General features: G+C 46.4%; 1 non-coding gene across 1 annotated transcript; it reads right to left on the reverse strand.

The window, feature by feature from the left end:
- Positions 1 to 2,718: 2,718 nt before the first annotated feature.
- On the reverse strand, positions 2,719 to 2,793 carry trnan-auu (transfer RNA asparagine (anticodon AUU)). The gene has a single exon. It is a non-coding gene; the product is annotated as a tRNA-Asn (tRNA).
- Positions 2,794 to 16,410: the final 13,617 nt, after the last annotated feature.

The raw sequence follows: 16,410 nt of genomic DNA on the forward strand, positions 1-16,410 counted from the left end.
GGTAGAATTCCTGGGGATGAGGGTAGGAGTAGACGGGATGAGCCCTACTGCGTCCAAGACGGAAGCGATCCAGAGAGCACCCAGACCCCGTAACACGACGGAGCTGCGTTTGTTCCTGGGGCTCCCCAACTATTTGGTAACTTTCTTCCCAAATTGAGCACGCTGCTAGAGCCGCTACACGTGCTCCTAAGCAAAGGTCGGGAATGGGTCTGGGGGGACAGCCAGGAAAGGGCTTTTAATAGAGCACACAATTTGTTATGTTCCAACAATCTGTTCACGCGATATGACCCATGTAAGAAACTTGTGTTAACGTGCGATGCGTCGTCCTATGGTGTCGGGTGTGTGTTGCAGCCTGTCAATGCCAAGGGTCAGTTACAGCCGGTAGCTTATGCCTCCAAAAGTCTGTCCCAGGCAGAAAGGGGCCTCGGGATGGTAGAAAAGGAGGCGCTCGCATGTGTATATGATGTAAAGAAAATGCACCAGTACCTGTTTGGCAGGAAATTTGAGCTGGAGACAGATCACAAACCCCTGACGTCACTATTGGCCAACAACAAGGTCATAAATGCAAACGCATCGGCCCGCATACAGAGGTGGGCACTCACGTTCGCCACCGATGACGACACAATTCGGCACAGACCGGGCACTGAAAAGTGCGCCGATGCACTCATCAGGCTCCCACCAGCCACCACTGAGGGGGCTACCGAGCATGGTGCTGAGATGGTCATGGCTGTTGAAGCATTCACAAGCGATGGCTCACCCGTGACAGCCCGTCAGACTAAAGTCTGGACAAATAGAGACCCGCTATTGTCTCTAGTCAAGAAATGTGTCCTGAATGGGGACTGGGCAGCCACGTACAGGGCATGCCCTGAGGAATTTAAACCATTTCACAGGGGCAGGGATGAACTCTCGATTCAGGCCGATTGCCTACTGTGGGGAAACTGCGTAGTCATGCCCCAGATGGGCAGAGAGGTGTTCATCAGAGAACTCCACAATGAGCATCCGGGCATTGTCATGATGAAGGCAATTGCCAGGTCACACGTTTGGTGGCCAGGGATAGATGCAGATCTGGAAGTTTGTGTTCGCAGGTACAACATGTGTGCCCAGCTGGGCAATGCGCCCAGGTAAGCCCCGCTTAGCCCCTGGCCATGGCCCGCCAAGCCTTGGTCACGCATCCATGATGACTACACAGGTCCTTTCATCGGAAAAATGTTTTTGGTTGTAGTCGACGCTCACTCTAAATGGATCAAGTGTGACATTTTAAATTCAAGCACATCCTCTGCCACGGTAGAAAGTCTCCGGGCAATGTTCGCCGCCCACGGTCTACCGGACATCTTGGTCAGCGACAATGCCCTGTGCTTCACAAGCACTGAATTCCAGGACTTCATGGCAGCCAATGGAATTAACCATGTCAGAAAGGCACCGTTCAAGCCAGCCTCAAACGGCCAGGCAGAACGAAAAGTGCAGATAATCAAACAGGGGATGCTCAGAATCCAAGGGGGTTCCCTACAAAGCCACTTATCACGCCTCCTGTTGGCCAATAGATCCCGACCACACTCGCTCACAGGGGTTCCACCCGCAGGGCTGCTAATGATAAGGATGCTCAAATGCCGTTATCCCTTATACACCACACCATGAAAGAAATTGTTGAGAGCAGGCTCCAATCAAAATATAACTACCATGACAGGAATGCGGGGGCACGATATATTGGTGTAAACGACCCTGTTGTTGTCCACAACGACACTGCAGGGCCTAAATGTCTCGCAGGCACTGTGATTGCCAAAGAGGGCAATAGGATTCTGGTAGTTAAACTAACCAATGCACAAATCTGCCGCAAACACGTGGATCAAACAAAAAGGAGGTTCAGCAACCCCATAGAAGAAGCAGAGGAAGAACACGATACAGAGTTCACTCCAGCACAGGTGACCGAACACCGGAACCAAAGGGAGGAGAGCCCAGTCACTGTGGGCAGTCCGGATAGGCCTGAGGCACCGCAAACAGCAGACACACAGGCCAGCACCCAACAACCGGAGCCCCAACTCAGGCGCTCTACAAGAAAGCATAAACCACCAGAGAGACTCAACCTGTGATCCCAAAAAGACTTTGGGGTCATGTATTCAACCAGCATTGTAACCCATTTTTAAATTCAAAACCTGATAAAATTGACGACAGTCAGCCAACGTGCAAAAGTAAGAATTCTTTTAATCACCGTTAATTAGCCGATAACCTTCTTCAGAATAAAATAAATAATAATATAATTACTGAGGAACAGTGGTATCCTCAATCATTCATTTTCTCTTTAAATGTGATGAAGTTTTATCCCTATCTCATTTACACGCTGTATGAGAATGGTTTAAAATTGTAAGTGTTTATGACTCAGTTGTAAAACCATTGATTGTGTGTGTGTCTATACTTGATAGGAGGAGCACTTGAGACCGTAGTTCCAGTTCTATATATGTACCAATCGAATCAATTTCCACCAGTTTCTTTAAACCCAATAACATAATTTATTTCTAATGGGCTGGATGGAGGAACATGATCCATGTAAAAAATTGTTATTGTTTTACTTGAACTGAATGCTCATAAAATATTGGAGTGGGAACTAATTGGATAACAACACTGCTGGCAACATTTGCGGAATAGATTCGTGCAGCCAAAACGCACAATGACAACCTGGGACTGTGCGGCACCGAATACTCGGGGAAAAACAGTTAAACACTTCGTCCCTGGTGGGGCTCGAACCAACAACCTTTACGGTTAATAGCCGAACGCGCTAACCTATTGCGCCACAGAGACTGATGGAGATAGAAGGTGCAAGGCAACCCAAACCAGGGTGTCAGTCAGTTAAAGCTTCAGATTGCTCCGACCGGGATGGAACTTGTCCACTCTCAGTTGTACTTTTCCCAAATAAATGGAGGGACATTCATTGTGGATGTGTGGAAGCAGTCTGGTTCTGCACACTGCAGACACTTCCATGTCACCGCCAACCAGCTCTCCCACAACCGATGTGATCTACCTTCCAGCCTTCCGGTGCCTTGTCTGTGACAAAGTATTCTCATTGTCCCGAAGCCGGTATTAGGTTTGAATTCCTTTTCAGCTCCTGACTGCGGATATTCCTGTGATTAAATGGGAACTAAATGCTTACAGGGACAGTTGGATTCACCGTTTCTTTGCTTGGTGAAATTTCAAAGATTGAAAGCAATGCACATCAACCCCAAACCTCCCGTGAGATGGAAGCCCAGTTGCTGTTTCAAGCTTGAATGCAGGTCCAAGCAGAACTTATTCAAAGAAAGTCTAAGTCCCTGTAACGCCTGATTATTTGCACCAAACTCTTTGCAAAGAGTTGAGGTACATGTTTGGTGATCTGGGCACATCTTTCCCCAAACTACAACACTTCAAACATAACTCAATGGCTGTAAAGCGCTTTGGGGCGTCATGAGTTCCTGAAAGGCGCTGCAGATATGCAAGTCCTTCTTTGCAAAAGTTCGATGCAATTTCAAAATATGCGAGCAATATCAGGGCTCCTCTGGGACCCCTCATAAATTTCAATTAACAACTCCGAAGGGAAATCACAGCCCGAGACCAACGAGCCAACTGTTTGACAAACGTGAAGATAAGGTGTAACCATGATCAAAGCATTTTTTTGTGTTTCGCTATTCAGAACATAAGAACTTAAGAACTAGGAGCAGGAGTAGGCCATATGGCCCCTCGAGCCTGCTCCACCATTTAATATGATCATGGCTGATCCGATCATGGACTCAAGTCCACATCCCTGCCCGTTCCCCATAAGCCTTATTCCCTTATCAGTTAAGAAGCTATCTCTGTCTTAAATTTATTAAATGTCGTGGCTTTCTCAGCTCTCTGATGCAGTGAGTTCGACAGATTTACAACCCTCTGAGAGAAGAAATTCCTCCTCATCACAGATTTAAATGGGCGGCCCCTTATTCTGAGATTATGCCCCCGAGTTCTAGTCTCCCCTATCAGTGGAACCATCCTCTCTGCATCCACCTTATCAAGCTCCCTCATTACCTTATACGTTTCGATAAGATCACCTCTCATTCTTCTGAATTCCAATGAGTAGAGGCCCCACCTACTCAACCTTTTCTCATAAGTCAACCTTCTCATCTCCGGTGTCAACCCAGTGAACCTTCTCTGAACTGCCTCCAAAGCAAGTATATCCTTTCGTAAATATTGTAAGTGTTTGTGATCCTCGCCCAATTGCCAGACGGACGGTTTGAATCGCCCCCACCTTACGAAAGTTCTAAATCCGGGAATTATTATTCAGAGTGTAAATTAAATGAGTCACGGAAAGGGATGCTTCAGTGATAAATCGTAGTATATTTATTTGGTCTGACATACACTGGCTAAAACATGCACTGCTAAACGAAATGTCTCTGTGGAGAATAAAATCCCGGTTACAAACAATATACATACAGTACAGAAATGAACCTAGTAACACGCAGTAATTCCCTGGTGGTTTCTAACCCCACCCCTACCAATGAATTACCCTCCCCAGAATAGCCCTGGATAGCTTCACTTCTGAGAATACCCTGAGCCCTTACCCAGCTGGCCTGGGATATCTGGTTACTGGCTTGGGACACTCGCGACCATGTTCACCACCATACGCAGCCCGTTTCCTTGCTCAGCTCAGCTGTGGGAAGGCACTGCCTGGTCTTCAGTCTCGGTGCCTGCTTCTGCAGTACTGCGGCCCCTTCCTCTGGTACATCGATCGGTGGAGCGAGAGCGAGAGGGAGAGGGGGCTCTCTCTAGACACAAGCTGCAAGCTGCAAGCTTCACACCAATCTCCAAGCTAAAAATAAAGTGGAAAGGACCCTGTCTTTCTGGGAGTCTTGCTACCCCTATCTTTCCCGCCAATCTTTAAAACCCCTTTGTTTCTAAGCACGGGTACTTAGTCAGTGATGGGCCATCCCACCCATGCATTGGGCTGATGGCCCTTAGTCTGGGCATCTCTCTGAGCCTTTGTGTTGGGAAAGCCCCAGCTCCTCCTTGGCTGGCCAGGCTGGTGGGTTCATTGTTCTGTGTCTCCTTCTGAGATGGAGGTGAGAAGTGCTTTTACAAATTAGAGTGGCTTTGTCAGTGGCCCCCCTTCCTGGCCGACAGCTCTTTTGTCAATGGATGACTGACAGCTCTTTTGTCCGAGCGAACTTCCATGCGGTCTCTGGAGTTTTAACAAAACCAGCTTTTTCACATATCTGCGCAGGGTGACCCCAGCACAGGGAAAATAGTCTCAGAAAAATAAAATCCACAAAATATTCTCGACTGAGTCCATTCTTTAAACAGAAACTTTGCGATGTCTTCATTACGCTCTGCTAATTATCGATCTTGCCACGTAAAAAGTGCGTTGGCATTGCAATGCATTAATGTAAAATTAATGAAAAGAAAATGCAACGTTTTATCCAGTGCAAAACATGCAGTGCCTGCATTTCAAAAAGCATTGCTTTTATTCATCCTGCGGAATGCATATTGTACAGATAATCTCAGCACACATTGTGCAGGCAAAGGCAGCATTAGACAACAAAGTGATTTGTCCTCCGCTGATTTGTAACAGATAACTGACGGTTGAGCACACAATTTGACAACTAGACTTGTAGATCAAGCATCAATGAAAAAGGCAACAAAACTGCCCACCAGCACCAGGTGTCTTTCACTTGTTTGTCCCAAATTTTCAGCAGCTGGGACAACAAGAATTTAGGTTTCACCGAGATTTAAACTCAGATCGCTAGATTTAAAATCAAGAGGGCTCACCATTACACCATGGAACCAACTATTCCAAAACTTTTGAAACATACTTCGTCACAGACAAGGCACTGGAAGGCTGGAAAGTAGATCACACCGGTTGTGGGAGAGCTGGTTGGTGGTGACGTGGAAGTGTCTGCAGTGTGCGGGACCAGACTGCTTCCACACATCCACAATGAATGTCCCACACTTTACTTGGGAAAAGTACAACTTAGAGTGGATAAGTTCGATACCGGTCGGAGCAATCTGAAGCTTTAACTGACTGACACCCTGGTTTTGCATGTCTTGCTGTGTGTATCTGTATTTCAATGGTTTAGCGCATTCGGCTGGTAACTGAAAGGTGGGTAATCCAAACCCATCTCCGGGCGAAGCCTTTTAATGTTTTTCCCCGAGGATTCGGTGCCGCACAGTTCCGGGTTGTCATTGTGCATTTTGGCTGCACGAATATATTCCGCAAACATTGCAAGCTTTGCTGTTATCCAGTGAGTTCCCACTCCAATACTTTTATGAGCATTCAGCACAAGTAAAACGATAACAATTTTTTACATGGATCATGTTCTTCCATCCAGTCCAATCAAAATAAATTATGTTATTGGGTTTAAAGGAACTGGTGAAAATTGATTCTATTGATGCATATATCGAACTGGAACTTCGGTCTCAAGTGCTCCTCCTATCAAGAATAGACACACACACAATCAATGGTTATACAACTGAGTCATAAACACTTACAATTTCTCATACAGCATGTAAATGAGATAGGGATAAAAATTCATCACATGTGAAGAGAAAATGAATATTTAAAGATACTACTGTCCCTCAGTAGCTATTTATTTAATATTTATTTAATCCTGAAAAAGGTTATCGGTTATTTAACTGTGATTTAATTAATTCTTATTTTTTCTTATTAGCTGCATGTCTTCAATTTTATAAGGTTTTGAATTGAAAAAAGCTGTTACAGAAGTTACCACCCTGACCTGGAATCGAAGCTGTTTTTTAGTGGTATAATGAGTGGTTTTACCCAATCATTTAAAGGTGATTTCAAAGAATGACGTGGCGTTAAATTCAGATCACGGTTACAATGTGTTTGGGTGTGAAACAAGTGGATTGAAAAGGACAATAATGACACCAAGCATTACGATGCAGCGATGCAGCAACGCAGCGTTCACTGGTGGTCCAGTGATTAGGATTCGGCGCTCTCACCACCGCGGCCCTGGGTCGATTTCCGGCCAGGGAAATTGCACTTCCATCAAAGTTAAAACCTTAGAAGAAAAAATTACATGCATCTCATTTGGAAAAAAAGATTCATTGATTTAAACATCATTAATTAATCCATTGTAGAACTACAATCATTTAATTTGCCCTGAGTATGTGAGGAACTTTTATCCCGACCTCATTGTATTTTAGGAGCATGGTCCAGCCCCGGTATCTCCACCTGTGAAAGTAGGAAACTGCTGGAAATACACAACAGGACGGGTAGCCTTTGACAAACAATCAAACCCAGGTTACAGTCTCTCTTCCTTCCCCTGCCCTTTGCGGGACACTTGTTCCCCTTTAATTTTACAGACTGACTGAGTTCACTAACCGCGGGGAGAGAGTAGGTGTCTCCGCGGCCCCACTGTGCTAACATGAAAGATAACACGATGGGGATGTGGGGTGGTGGGTGGGGATCAGTGACATGTTTGTGTAAAGGGCAGCGGAGGAGAAGGATTGACAGCTGTCAGTGAGGGACAGAAGTTGTTTAAGGTGAGCCAACACATTCCCGATCAGCACAGAAGGCATTCACTGGTCAGCTGCCCTCTGCGGTACTTCTAGTCAGAGCGGTTTCCGCAGTGGAGCCATTATCACGTTTGCTTTCCATGCGGAAGGATCCCGTTCAGGAAGATTATGTTTAAACTTTCTGTGGATGAACAGCCATGGGCGAGTTTATTCTCCTGTCAAAAGGGTGACAGTGGCTTCTCCCTTATTCTTTAATTGCTCTTTATTTCACTTCACTAAATAGATATATTTGAGTGAGAGAAATTGTTCCAGAGTGTCACACACTTCATCTTTTGTTCCCTTTTAAACACATAAAATGAGGCCGGGGGTATAAATCCAGACAACAAAGACGAGGGATATAGACAAGAGGAAGAGAGAAGGGGAAATACTGCCTCTACACACCGGAGAAGTGTGAGCTTGTGGACCGGAGAAGTTGCAGCTGCTGGAGCTGTGCGTTTTATCGGGGAGGGACAGGGGGAGAGCCCGCCGAGCGACCGGAGAAGCTGAGAAGCTGCTGTGCTTTTCATCGGGTTTGACACTGTTTAAAAATGGCAGAGTGCCAAGTTTTCTCTCCCTACTGCCCATGCGCGAAGGTGTCAGCAGTGGTTTCGGCGCAGGCATTTGGCTCCGCCCCCCACTTCACCATCGACGCCACGCCAGGACTCCGGGGACTGTACACAGCGGCCAGGATGGGGCGAGTTTTTCCCCGAGCCATTTCCAGCGCGCAAAGTCGATGCGCTTGAAGTCAGTGCGCCGACAAAACTGCTTGGGGAAAATCTAGCCCTTGAAGAGTAAGGAGTACACTGAAGGAAATACAAATATATTTCCTGAGCAGCTGTCAATTTTAATAACTTTTTATACAACCATCGAAACAGCCAAAAAACAGGGCACTCGGCCCATAGTACCTAATATATAGCCCACAGTACAAGAGTAAGGAAGTCTTGCTACAATTGTACAGGGCCCTGGTGAGACCACACCTGGAGTACTTCGCACAGTTTTGGTCTCCTTATTTGAGGAAGGAAATAATTGCCTGGGAGGTGGTACAACAGAGGTTCACCAGATTGATTCCTGGGATGAGAGGACTGTCTTAAGTTGAGAGATTGTGTAGAATGGGCCGATACTCTCCAGAGTTTAGAAGAATGAGAAGTGATCTCATTGAAACACACAATATTCTGAAGGGGATTGACAAGGTAGATGCTGAGAGGTTGTTTCCCCCGGGCTGGAGTGTCTAGAACCAGGGGTCACAGTCTCAGGTTAAGGGGTCGGCCATTTAAGACAGAGATGAGGAGGAATTTATTCACTCAGAGGGATATGAATCTTTGGAATTTTCTGCCCCACATGCTTGTGAATGCTGAGTCTCTGAATATATTCAAGGCTATGTTAGATACATTTTTCGAGTCTCAAGGAATCAAGGGATCGAGAGATCACTGGAGTTTGGAAGACTGAGAGGGGATCTCATGGAAACATATAAAATTCTGACGGGACTGGACAGGTCCCGATGTTGGGAGAGCCCAGAACCAGGGGTCGGAGTCTAAGGGATAAGGGGTAAGCCATTTAGGACTGAGATGAGGAGAAACTTCTTCGCTCAGAGAGTTGTTAACCTGTGGAATTCTCTACCGCAGAGTTGTTGATGCCAGATGTTAGATATATTCAAGAGGGAGATGTGGCCCTTATAGCTAAAGGGATCAAAGGGTATGGAGAGAAAGCAGGAAAGTGGTACTGAGCTGAATGATCATCCATGATCTTATTGAAGGGTGGTGCAGGCTCGAAGTGCCGAATGGCCTACTCCTGCACCTATTTTCTATGTTTCGATGTTTCTATATCCTGCTACTGCTTCTTTAATAATGGATTCCAACATTTTCCCAACCACAGATGTTAGGCGAACTGGTCTATAGTATCCTGCTTTTTGTCTGCCTCCTTTTTTAAATAGGGGCATTACATTTGCAGTTTTCCAATCTGCTGGGTCCTCCCCAGAATCCAGCGAGTGCATGTCCACAGATCACTGAAAGTAGCAGGCCAGGTAGCTAAGGTGGTTGAGAAGGAATATGGAATGATTGCCTTTATTAGCCGAGACATAGAATACAAGAGATGGGGTCGGTGGGGCAAGTTTGGTCACAGCTGGAGTACTGCGTGCAGTTCTGGTCGCCATATTACAGGAAGGACATGATTGCACTGAAGATGGTGCAGAGGAGATTTACGAGGATGTTGCCGGGAGTGGAGAATCTTAGCCATGAGGACAGATTAGATAGGCTGGGTTTGTTTTCCATGGAACAGAGCTTGAGGGGAGACCTCATTGAGGTGTATAAAATGATGAGGTTCCGAGATATAGTGGATAGAAAGGACCTAGTTCCCTTAGCAGAGGGAAACAAGGAGGAATAAATTTAAAGTAATTGGCCGAAAGTTTAGAGGGGAAATGTCTTCATGCAGAGGACTGTGGGGGTCTGGAACTCACTGCCTGAAAGGGTGGTAGAGGCAGAAACCCTCACCACATTTAAAAAGTGCTTGGATGTGCACCTGAAGTGCCGTAACCTGCAGGGTTATGGACCTCGAGCTGGAAAGTAGGATTAGGCTGGATAGCCTCGGGTTGGTCGGCGCGGACACGATGGACCGAAATAGCCTCCTTCCGTGCTGTAAATTTCTTTGATTCGATGAACTCGTTTGCAAAGAGTTGAGGTGATTTGGGCACATCTTTCTTCACATGACAACATTTCAAAGGCAACTCAACGGCTGTAAAGTGCTTTGGGGCATCATGAGTTCCTGACAGACTCTGCAGAAATACAAGTCCTTCTTTGCAAAATTTCAATGCAATCTCAAGGCTGGTCTGGGATTTGAAACCAGGATTTTTCTGCAAACTTCAAATAACAACCAACGAAGCAAGAATCATACCCCTAGACCAACAAACCAACTGCTTAGCAAATGTGGAGATAAGATGTAACCATTATTGAAGCATTTTTAATGTGTGTTGCTGTTCTTGATCGGAGGAGCACATGAGACGAAATGAGTGAATTGGCCTTTTCGACATGTCTTCTGAAGCACCGCACGGTCCCACTCCTGCAGTCAATGAGCTGTTGTGAAGTTAATGAATCCATCATCATCATCATCATAGGCGGTCCATCGAAACGAGGATGACTTGCTTCCACGCTGAAAAAGGATGAATTCACAGGTGTTACAATGAAGGATCCGAACTACATCCCGAAGGGTGGAAGTTGCCTGTGCGTGGATTTTTTTAAGGTGTGGTGGCCGTTGCACCCCAGCCATCACACGGGCTTGACAGAGCGAGGTCTTGGTCCAGTGGCAAGGGTAAAGCAAGACGACAGGCGACCAGCTCTGCTGCGCGGACCTAGTGCACACACATATCGCAGTGTGGGCTGGCCCGTGCTGCCCCTGGGCCCCTGGCCCCGAACTCATGCCTCTGCTGGGCACCGATCACGTCCCTCTACAGTCTCTCGCCGCTCCTTCGCCCCGATCTTGCCGCTCCTGCTGTATCTGCCCACGCTCCAATATCCGACTTGGACCTTGATGACGTCACTCTTCGCTGCCGCCGCCCTCCTGCACCAGCTCGCGCTGCTCCCTGGAGTAGTCTCCCGGGACCTCCAAGCTGCTCCCAGGGCCGCTCGCCGTTCCTTTTATGGCCCCGACCTGCCGCTGGTGTTCTCCCGTTAGTGTATCCAGGCTGTGGGTGGCCACCCCCAGCGCAGCAGAGGGGTTTCTGCATTAGTTCTGGGTGGGGACAGTATCTTTCCCCTTCTCTCTTCCTCTTGTCTATATCCCTGGGCTTTTATTTCTCTATTTATTCCCCCTGTCTCAGTTTCTAGTGTTTAAAAGGGAACAAAAGATGAAATGGGTATCACTGTGGAACAATTTCTCTCACTCAAAGTTAGATGCACTGCTGTTCGCCATGAGGTCTAGGTAGCTAGCCGTTGATATTCAGGTTCATATATAAATATATATAAATATATCTATATGTATCATAACCGTTCCCTGGTGGTCGAGGGGTTAAGATCCGGCGCGCTAAACTGGTTTCAATTCTCGATCAATTCATCGCATAAAAATAATTGAGGTTTGTGAGACGATTAATAATTGCTGTAATCACCATGAATACCAATACTTTCTGTGATAGACCGAGCTTACAGACTATCTGGCTTCTCCTGCCCTTTGCCGGGCACGTGTTTGGGGTTTAATTTTACAAACTGGGTGAGTTCGCTGATCGCGGGGAGACGGTAGGAGCCTCTGTGGCCCCACTGTGAGGATGTGGAAGTGAACACGGTGGCTGGGTGATCCGTGACATTTCTGTAAAGGGCAGCGGAGGAGAAGGATTGAGAACTTTCAGTGTGGGACAGAAGTTGTTTAACGTGAGCCAACACATTCCCGATCAGCACAGAGGGAGCTCACTGGTCAGCTCCCCTCTGTTGGGGCTGTTGTGCCAGAGGTTTCTGTAATGCAGTGGTTATAACATTTGCTTTATATGTGAAAAGTACCCGGTTTGATTCTGGGTAGAAACATTATGTTTAAACTTGCTATAAGGGAACAATCGGAGGAGAGTTTTGTCTCCTGGAAAATGCTGCCTGACCTGCTGAGATTTTCAGCATTTGCTGTCATTATTTGCTATTTATTCAACTGGTAAAAGGGCTCCCTTATTCCTGAATTGCACTTGATTGAACCAATAAGTACATAACTTTCAGTGAGAGAAAACGGATCCACCGGGGACCTTTTGCGTGTGAGGCCAACGTGATATCCGCTACACTGCAGCCCATCAAAAGGCGAGAAACGACTGAATATAAAGGATGAGCTCACAAATATCAGGGGCAGTGCAGTCTGGTCAACGTCAAACCCTCCTTTCTTATTCAGCAGAGGCATGAACGGGAGTCAGACGCCACAAAGTTTAATTAAAGATACAAATACAAGTAACACTTCCAAATCTTTTCACTGTAAAATTCTTTCACTTTATTTGAAATCCTACTGTGTTGAATCTGAAAATGATCACCATGGGATTTTATCTTCACGACTGATTCTATTTTCTCTGCACGGAAGGAATAACCGGTGCTGTTAAATTTGACAAAAGTTGCTCCAGATTCCTGGTGACATCGGCAATACAGTGTGTAAAATGGGTTAACAATAAGAAGAACATAAGAACAAAACAACTAGGAGCAGGAGTCGGTCATACGCCCCTCGAGCCTGCTCCGACATTTAATACGATCATGGCCGATGCGATCATGGACTCAGGTCCACTTCCCTGCCCGCTCCCCAAAGCACAGGACAAATGATTGAAGTATCGACTGTCCCTCAGTTAGCATTTCTTTCATTGTGCAAAAGAAGGTGACGGGTTAATTAATGATGCTTTTCCATGAACGCAACACAAAAGTTTCAGAAAAAAACATACGGTGACTGGCAGGTGAGCGCTGCTTCTGACACCTGGTGGGAATGGGCAGGGATTTTAAAGCCCCTTGTATTGTGAAAGCTTCATATAGAGGAACATCGCAAACACATTGTGTATGCCTCGTGACGCAACGGTAGCGCGTCTGACTCCAGATCAGGAAGTTGCATGTTCAAATCAAGTCGGGGTCACTGTTCTTTCAGAATTATTATTTTCTTTGCTGTTTGGCAATAACCAGACCCTTGTTCCAAGGTCTGTCTCATTGTTTCCCCGGTGTCAGGCAGAGATACGCCTGCTGCCCTCATTTAATTCATGTGACAGGACACAACAGTTCAAAATCAACTTGCAGGTGGCCACACACACCGCCGAGCGGTCGAAGGTGCTGTGATTAGATCGCAGTTTTCTCTGGAGGTGTGGGTTTGAATCCAACTTCTGACATTTCTTATTTTTAATCATTAAGCGAAACTCATTGTTTGACACCACGACCAACTCCTTAAAACTGGGATTCAGCAGTTCACCTGCTCGCTTAACATTTCCGTCTGACCTGGTGCTGAAAGTGGAGATGTTTCCGCAGTGTTGCGGTTACCACGTTCGCCTCACACACAAAAGCTTTTTCCCAACCATAGATGTTAGACGAACTGGTCTATAGTTTCCTGCTTTTTGTCTGCCTCCTTTTTGAAATAGGGGCGTTATATTTGCAGTTTTCCAATCAGCTGGGTCCTCACAGAATCCAGGGAGTGCATGTCCACAGATCCCTGAAAGTAGCAGGCCAGGTAGAGAAGGTGGTTAAGAAGGAATATGGAATGCTTGCCTTTATTAGCCGAGGCACAGATTACAAGAGATGGGGTGGGGATTTATACTTGTACTGTATAAAACACTGGTTCGGCCACAGCTGGAGTACTGCGTGCAGTTCTCGTCGCTGTATTACAGGAAGTACGTGATTGCACTGAAGAGGGTACAGAGGAGACTTAAGAGGATGTTGCCGGGAGTGGAGAATCTTATCGATGAGGACAGATTCGATAGGCTGGGTTTGTTTTCCCTGGAACAGAGGAGGCTGAGGGGAGACCTCACTGAGGTGTATAAAATTATGAGGGGCCTAGATATAGTGGATAGAAAGGGCCTATTTCCCTTAGCAGAGGGGTCAACAACCAGGAGGCACAAATTTAAAGTAATTGGTAGAAAGTTTAGAGAAGAAATTTCTTCACGCAGAGGGTGGTGGGGGTCTGGAACTCACTGCCTGAAAGGGTGGAAGAGGCAGAAACCCTCACCACATTTAAAAAGTGCTTGGATGTGCACCTGAAGTGTTGTAAACTGCAGGGTTATGGACCAAGAGCTGGAAATTGGGTTTAGGCTGGATAGTCTCTTGTTGGCCGGTGTGGACACGATGGACCGAAATGGCCTCCTTCTGTGCTGTAAACTTCTATGATTCTATGAACTCCTTCGCAAAGAGTTGAGGTACTTGTGGGATGATTTGGGCACATCTTTCCTCACATGGCAACACTTCAAAGGTAACTCCATGGCTGTAAAGACCTTTGGGGCGTCATGAGTTCTTGACAGGCACTGCAGAAATGCAAGTCCTTCTTTGCAAAAGTTTGACGCAAATTCAAAATTTGCAGCAAATTGAGGGCTCATGCAGGATTTGAACCCATTAACTCTTGCGAATTTCAAGTAAGAATCCCAAAGCTACAATCATACTCATAAACCAACCAGCCAACTTTTTAGCAAATGTGGAGATAAGGTGTAACCATTATTGAAGCATTTCTCGTGTGTTTTGCTATTCTAGATCGGAGGAGCACATGAGACTGAATCAGTGACTTTGCCTGTTCGACATGTCTTCTGAAGCGCCGCACGGTCCCACTCCTGCAGTCAAGGAGCTGTTGGGACGTTACTGTATCCATCATCATCATCATCATAGGCGGTCCCACGAAACGAGGATGACTTGCTTCCACGCCGAAAAAGGATGAGTTCACAGGTGTTTCAATGATGGACCCGAACGACATCCCGAAGGGTGGAGGATGCCTGTGCGTGGATTTTTTTAATGTGTGGTGGCCGTTGCATCCCAGCCATCACACGGGCTTGACAGAGCTAGGTCTTGGGTCCAGTGGCAAGGGTTAACCAAGACGACTGGAGACCAGCTTTGCTGCACAGACCTTGTGCACACACATATCGCAGTGTGGGCTCAGATGAATACGTGGCTTGAGCAGTGGTGCAGCACGGAGGGATTCAAATTCCTGGGGCATTGGAACCGGTTCTGGGGGAGGTGGGACCAGTACAATCCGGACGGTCTGCACCTGGGCAGAATCGGAACCAATGTCCTCGGGGGAGTGTTTGCTGGTGCTGTTGGGGAGGAGTTAAACTAATATGGCAGGGGGATGGGAACCAATGCAGGGAGATAGAGGGAAACAAAAAGGAGGCAAAATCAAAAGACAGAAAGGAGATGAGGAAAAGTGGAGGGCAGAGAAACCCAAGGCAAAGAACAAAAAGGGCCATTGTACAGCAAAATTCTAAAAGGACAGAGGGTGTTAAAAAAACAAGCCTAAAGGCTTTGTCTCTTAATGCAAGGAGTATCCGCAATAAGGTGGATGAATTAACTGTGCAAATAGATGTTAACAAATATGATGTGATTGGGATTATGGAGACGTGGCTCCAGGATGATCAGGGCTGGGAACTCAATATCCAGGGCTATTCAACATTCAGGAAGGATCGAATAAAAGGAAAAGGAGGTGGGGTAGCATTGCTGGTTAAGGAGGAGATTAAGGCAATAGTTAGGAAGGACATTAGCTTGGATGATGTGGAAACTATATGGGTAGAGCTGCAGAACACCAAAGGGCGAAACACGTTAGTGGGAGTTGTGTACAGACCTCCAAACAGTAGTAGTGATGTTGGGGAGGGCATCAAACATGAAATTAGGGGTGCGTGCAATAAAGGTGCAGCAGTTATAATGGGTGACTTTAATATGCACATAGATTGGGCTAATCAAACTGGAAGCAATACGGTGGAGGAGGATTTTCTGGAGTGCATAAGGGATGGTTTTTTAGACCAATATGTCGAGGAACCAACTAGGGGGGAGGCCATCTTAGACTGGGTGTTGTGTAATGAGAGAGGATTAATTAGCAATTTCGTTGTGCGAGGCCCCTTGGGGAAGAGTGACCATAATATGGTGGAATTCTGCATTGGGATGGAGAATGAAACAGTTAATTCAGAGACCATGGTCCAGAACTTAAAGAAGGCTAACTTTGAAGGTATGAGGCGTGAATTGGCTGGGATGGATTGGCGAATGATACTTAAGGGGTTGACTGTGGATGGGCAATGGCAGACATTTAGAGACCGCATGGATGAACTACAACAATTGTACATTCCTGTCTGGCATAAAAATAAAAAAGGTAAGGTGGCTCAACCGTGGCTATCAAGGGAAATCAGGGATAGTATTAAAGCCAAGGAAGTGGCATACAAATTGGCCAGAAATAGCAGCGAAGCCAGGCACGAAGGAGGACACGAACAACCTTCCGGTTATAAAAGGGGTCGGG

The sequence above is a fragment of the Pristiophorus japonicus genome, unplaced genomic scaffold (assembly GCF_044704955.1).
Source record: "Pristiophorus japonicus isolate sPriJap1 unplaced genomic scaffold, sPriJap1.hap1 HAP1_SCAFFOLD_1736, whole genome shotgun sequence".
Taxonomy (NCBI): Eukaryota; Metazoa; Chordata; class Chondrichthyes; family Pristiophoridae; genus Pristiophorus; species Pristiophorus japonicus.